General features: G+C 38.2%; 2 long non-coding RNA genes across 2 annotated transcripts; one reads left to right on the forward strand and one right to left on the reverse strand.

Annotated features, from left to right (window-relative positions):
• Positions 1-470: 470 nt before the first annotated feature.
• Positions 471-988, reverse strand: LOC115089517. Its single transcript, XR_003856136.1, has 2 exons — positions 920-988; positions 471-826 (listed from the first exon to the last, which is right to left on the reverse strand). It is a non-coding gene; the product is annotated as an uncharacterized LOC115089517 (long non-coding RNA).
• Positions 989-2,504: 1,516 nt separating this feature from the next.
• LOC115089518 lies at positions 2,505-3,022 on the forward strand. The gene is made up of 2 exons (XR_003856137.1): positions 2,505-2,573; positions 2,667-3,022. It is a non-coding gene; the product is annotated as an uncharacterized LOC115089518 (long non-coding RNA).
• The last annotated feature ends 2,539 nt before the right edge of the window (positions 3,023-5,561 follow it).

The raw sequence follows: 5,561 nt of genomic DNA on the forward strand, positions 1-5,561 counted from the left end.
CCTTCCAGCACTGCACTGGCCCAGCTGACAGATACCCCCCCCCCAACAATAGAATGGGGGAAAGAAAAACAGCTAATCAGTTTGGTGGGGAGAAAGGGGCACAATTGGCCCATGTCCGGTGGGACCTCCTAGCAGTCAGACAAGATGGAGGTGAAGGGTCTGAGGAGGACCTAGCTGCATGGTTCAGGTGGTACATGGTGCTTCCCCCCAATGGCCATGAGGAGCCATATGGTTTAGTGATTGTACTTCCAGGTCCTACCCGAGATGCCACATGACTGTGATGTCATGGTGAAGGGGGGAAACAGCCAGTCCCATGTAGTGATTGGCTATTGGGATGGGGAGGAGGGGCTGACTGGCTGAGAAATAAAGGGGGAGGAGCCTATTCCCCTCCCCTTTTGGCTAGCTGCTTCCCCTGCCCTTGTCCCACCTGTAAACTATATTACTTCACAGAGAGACAACATACATAATAATATAATTTATTATTTATTTAGAAAACACAAGGTGTTCACCTATCTAAACATTTTAAAATCTAAACTTACACATTCAACCACCATTCACACACCAACATAAAAATTCTGTGTTACACAAACAATTCTGAATTACAGTTAACCAATACACATCATTATTACAATTTTAAGACAAAGATTTATTTTATATTGCTTGACTTATTTTGTATATCCTATCCATGTCCTGTTCATGTCCTGTCCAACAAAGGATCTCTTTGTTTCGCCTTCCAATCAGGCTTCCTCAGGGACTCGGTCTCAAAAAAGCCGGTTGATTTTCTCCCAATATTTCTGTCTTGAGACCTTTTATATTTATATCCTTACTAAACAACCAAAAACAAAATACAAAAACTTTATCATTTTCTTCAAAAAGTTGATGAATCAACCAATAACATTTATATTAACCCGCAGCTTACCTCTCAGAAAATAGAAATCTCCGCACAATTTTTATTCTACCTTCAATATAAGTCAGGGTTATTTCCAAAACGGACATCTCTTCCAGAATCAACTTTTGATCACTACAATAAAATAGCCAAGACATTATATAAACCTTACCCCAGAAACTATCCCAAACTTTTACCCCATATCCCAATTTACTCACACAGCTCAATAATGAAAAACGTTACAACCAAGCATCAACACTGGTTCCAAGCCTCTAATAGTATTCCTCCGATAATTCATAAGCCTTAATTCATTATGGAACCTTGCGTGTGCCTCATTGTATCTATTAAAAACCAACAATAAAACATTCTTTATAACATATCCTTTAAATACAAACTTACCATTTACTTTATAACACTCCTAACCACAATCGATTCACCTTCACCATACTTACATGTGACCTGACGTAACATTCTACGCCGGAAATGAAGTAACGATGTTGAATACCTGAAACTTTATATACTATCCTTCAAACAATCCATTTCTCCACCCCTTCAATTAGTTCTCATTTAGAAAAATGCATGCCATTCAATGGCATCATTTAAACCCAATGGTATAACAGTACGCCAATTAAAAATGAAACGTTGTTCCATTCTTCTCAAAGCTCCGGACAAATCCCCACCATACTTTAATGTAACTTTATTAATCACAAAAAATCGGATCTCATCAACAGAATGATTTTTTAGCACCCAATGTTCTACCAAAGGGGCATGTTCTCGACGCGTCCTAATGCGACTGCGATGCTCAATAATTCTTAAACGTATTGGACGCGCCGTTTGACCCACGTAGATCAACCCACATGGGCAAAGTATGGCGTATACTACACCGCTGGAATTACAATCAAATCTCCCCGGAATCTTATACGGATTCTTTAAATGGCGCGTCCAATACGTTTAAGAATTATTGAGCATCGCAGTCGCATTAGGACGCGTCGAGAACATGCCCCTTTGGTAGAACATTGGGTGCTAAAAAATCATTCTGTTGATGAGATCCGATTTTTTGTGATTAATAAAGTTACATTAAAGTATGGTGGGGATTTGTCCGGAGCTTTGAGAAGAATGGAACAACGTTTCATTTTTAATTGGCGTACTGTTATACCATTGGGTTTAAATGATGCCATTGAATGGCATGCATTTTTCTAAATGAGAACTAATTGAAGGGGTGGAGAAATGGATTGTTTGAAGGATAGAATGTTACGTCAGGTCACATGTAAGTATGGCGAAGGTGAATCGATTGTGGTTAGGAGTGTTATAAAGTAAATGGTAAGTTTGTATTTAAAGGATATGTTATAAAGAATGTTTTATTGTTGGTTTTTAATAGATACAATGAGGCACACGCAAGGTTCCATAATGAATTAAGGCTTATGAATTATCGGAGGAATACTATTAGAGGCTTGGAACCAGTGTTGATGCTTGGTTGTAACGTTTTTCATTATTGAGCTGTGTGAGTAAATTGGGATATGGGGTAAAAGTTTGGGATAGTTTTCTGGGGTAAGGTTTATATAATGTCTTGGCTATTTTATTGTAGTGATCAAAAGTTGATTCTGGAAGAGATGTCCGTTTTGGAAATAACCCTGACTTATATTGAAGGTAGAATAAAAATTGTGCGGAGATTTCTATTTTCTGAGAGGTAAGCTGCGGGTTAATATAAATGTTATTGGTTGATTCATCAACTTTTTGAAGAAAATGATAACGTTTTTGTATTTTGTTTTTGGTTGTTTAGTAAGGATATAAATATAAAAGGTCTCAAGACAGAAATATTGGGAGAAAATCAACCGGCTTTTTTGAGACCGAGTCCCTGAGGAAGCCTGATTGGAAGGCGAAACAAAGAGATCCTTTGTTGGACAGGACATGAACAGGACATGGATAGGATATACAAAATAAGTCAAGCAATATAAAATAAATCTTTGTCTTAAAATTGTAATAATGATGTGTATTGGTTAACTGTAATTCAGAATTGTTTGTGTAACACAGAATTTTTATGTTGGTGTGTGAATGGTGGTTGAATGTGTAAGTTTAGATTTTAAAATGTTTAGATAGGTGAACACCTTGTGTTTTCTAAATAAATAATAAATTATATTATTATGTATGTTGTCTCTCTGTGAAGTAATATAGTTTATAGGATATCAGAGAGTTGTGTTAGGATTTCCCTCTGTTTAATTACCTTGTCCCACCTGTGTCATTTTGGCTAGTAGGATGTCACATTAGTTTAATGTAGCATATAATTGTTTAATGTTAGAATATGCATAGTCAATTTTTGTTGTCACATCAGGTGTCAGTCCTTAAAAGTAGTTTGGGAGAGTCTGATGGGCCAGCAAATTGGGGCTGCCACTAGGTCAACGGCACAGTGTATGAACCAGGGTGGCCCTCTGGCTTGGGGAATAATATACTAGCTTTTGCAATACATGGTGGGCCTTGGGGATGTTGCCTTTGGGCAGGAATGCCCCCTGCCTATCAGGAAGGGCCTAAGGCCTAGATTTTCTAAGCTACCGCAGCTACTGCAGGCTTTCGCACCCAATAGCACCATCATAAAAGGTGGTGCTATTGGGCATGCTAGTGACAGCAAAAAGGGCCCTTACCTTTTTGCTGTCAGCGAAGTCGTCGCGGAGTCCGCCCCGACTCCTCCCCTTCCGGGAGCTGTTCTATGTAAAAAAACCCAGGTCTAACTTCCCAGACCAGGGCAACCTCTTTCGTTACTTGTAAACCGGACTGATTTGTATTGCATACAGGAATTCCGGTATATAAAAATTTAAAATAAATAAATAAATAAAATCAGTAATATTTTGTTCAGGTATGTTTAAGGATTTTTGTCATATTTTTAAGAAGAAGGTTATGACAAAAACATTCTGAACAGTTAAATCACCAAAATAGGACATTATTAGTGGATTAATGCACCAGGTCCTAATGAATCAGCTTCAACTTAAGTATTCTACTTAGCTTATAATAATTTCTTTTTCTATTACATCATACTGCAAAATATATCTACAGTATGTATCAGTGAGGAGAGGATGGATGGAACTATATGATATGGTCATTTACAGAGCTGTCACCAGGCAAAAACGTCCCCAGGCTATCTTGCGGGGGGGGGGGGGGCAGGAAGTAGGGGATCCCTGTCAGATGCGACTGGCCAAAAGGTCACCATCCAATGATACAGCCTAAGCCCCAGTCAATGATAGCAGCTGCTAGTGGAGCTTACTTCTGCCACTGACAGCTGGACAGCATGGTGTGCTGGTATCTCCCCCTCCCCCCGCCTAGCCTGGCGCCTCAGGCAGCCACCCATCTCACTTGCCCTTTCCGACAGCCTTGATCACGTATTTTATGAATTTATAGAAATCATGAAATCTAGGAATGCAGGAGTAAGTTTTGTGATTGTTTCTTTTTCTGTTTTAAGTGTTGCTTTTATTATGTATGTAATGTATTTTATAAATAACTCATTGTGTGATATAGTAGACTGTGGCATGAAAGAATTGTTAAATAAATAAATAAATAAATAGGAAAGCATAAGGTGCCGTATTGCCAATATGAACCATGTTCTCAGAATCACAATTGGGCTGGTGATCAGGAAGTCATCCTACATGTATTGATTAACTGTCAAGTGAATGCATCTCAAAAACATTCATTTTCAGAGGACTTCAATGAGCAAAACTGTTGATGCATTTTCTAACCCTCAGAACAATATTAACTTCAATCCATGAAACCTGAACTTGAGATGTGCAGGAGTGAAATGCCTTGGTCAAAACAACATCAGGTGCACATGACCTTTATCATGGGTGACCATAATTATCAACCTCCTGTGTAAAGAGTAAGACCTGCACAATAATTTCCTTCTTGAACATCTATAGGAAAGTGTGCAACAAGAAATAACTTATTATATTATTATTATTGACAGCTGGAATGTCAGCATGAAAACTAAAATAACCTACTACCTCTTAGAGGTTGTCTCTATGACAGATATCAAAACCTGTAAATTAACAGATTTTCCATGCTATCAGCCTTCATTCAGTATTCTGGAAATCCAAAACATTAAACAGGGGAGTATCACATGAGGGAGTGTTCAGTACACCTTCATGTCACTCACTTCACTTGCTCATGTTCAGTAGTAGTACACCTTCATGTCACTCACTTCACTTGCTCATGGCTAAGTATAAAATGTGTCCACCTTTTTCTTTAACGATTTGATGACAGCAATAGGATTCACATTAATCACAGATAGACCTACTCACAAAGCGGGACACTCACTGGACCTCACTTACATCAACCATAGCTTCTTTGAACACATGAACACTAAATATAAGCAAATTCCATGGTCAGACCATTTCCTAATTCAGTCCACTATTAAATGCATAAAACCAAAAGAAATACAGGAAAATAAAACATTAGAGTTTAAATATCGTCTACCTTTTAACATTGAAACATTAAAATATAAACTAGAAGAGACACTAATACACTTTGACCACAAAGACTGTGTAACCGCAACTACAGAATGGCTGACTAGCACAAATAAATTGGCTGAAGACATTAACCCCACAAAAACAATGCAAATACACGAGCCTAAAACAAAAAACCCATGGTTTAACGAGAGGATAAAGGAAATCAAGCAAAGTCTGAGAAAAAAGGA

This window comes from Rhinatrema bivittatum, chromosome 4, assembly GCF_901001135.1.
Source record: "Rhinatrema bivittatum chromosome 4, aRhiBiv1.1, whole genome shotgun sequence".
Lineage (NCBI taxonomy): Eukaryota > Metazoa > Chordata > Amphibia > Gymnophiona > Rhinatrematidae > Rhinatrema > Rhinatrema bivittatum.